Source organism: Mus caroli, unplaced genomic scaffold, assembly GCF_978045245.1.
Source record: "Mus caroli unplaced genomic scaffold, Mus_caroli_1 scaffold_9, whole genome shotgun sequence".
Taxonomy (NCBI): Eukaryota; Metazoa; Chordata; class Mammalia; order Rodentia; family Muridae; genus Mus; species Mus caroli.
The window spans coordinates 45,506,442-45,507,500 of NW_028227264.1; positions in this window are offsets into that span (position 1 = coordinate 45,506,442).

The window sequence follows — 1,059 nt, forward strand, 5'->3', positions numbered from 1 at the left end:
AGGAGAACCTCAGGATTGTACAGTGGAAAAATCTGATGAGGATCACCTCAACGAGATGAAAGACATGAACAATAATGCCATCATCATGTTGACAGCACATAACCTTGGAAGAAGGTAACAAAAATGAAAAGCTTCTCCAAACACAGAAACTCAGTGTAATCAGGAATAAAAATGACACTCCACATTTACCAACGGTGAGACAATCTACCAAATCAGACTAATTACTTTCCAATCTGTCAAAAGAATAAAAAACAAGGTCTGTCTGAAAAGCTATCATAGCCAAAGAAGAAGCTATAAATACATAAAGCTATATTCAATGGCAATGTTCTAAGGAGATTCTACATAAAAAAAAGAGGCTATTCAGTAAAACCCAAGGAACTATTACTAAACTATAGTGAATTCATAATGTCATATTATTATTTAACTTATGAAATGTAATATACTGATATATAATTTTATCAGTAGAGGAATGTTTGTGTAGGAGTATGAGAATTCTTTTTACTCTAGTTATAGTTATTACTATAAATATAGTTATATATTCTTCAAGTAAGTGATTGCTCTTATATGAAATATTTACTTAGATAAAAATTGAAGAATGTAAATATTATATGTATGGGTGTGATTACATTGTAAATAATGTCAATAGAAGAGGTTATTGGTAAATTATTATTTGAACATTTAGAAGATGCTGGAGAGGAGCCAGCTGTGTGAAAATCAGAAAATGGTGCACTCTTGGGAGTATATATCAGCAAGTACAAAGGCATGGGAGCTGAGGACTCAGGTGTGAAGGGAACCATTGTGGCTTGGGTGAAGTTCATCAGAAACCAAAATCGCAAAGGGTCTTAAGGTTTGGCTGGATTTTATGACTCTGTATACAGAACATACCACATATAGACTTTAGGAAAATATCACATTATTGATTAGAATGAGATGTAACTGGAGTGATCTTAAATAGAGAGCAGCATAACTAACTTATAATATTCTTTAATATGTATTTTGTTGAAAATTGAATAAATGTGTCTGTAAGGTTTGGTTTGAGATGTGGGAAAGAGTATGTTG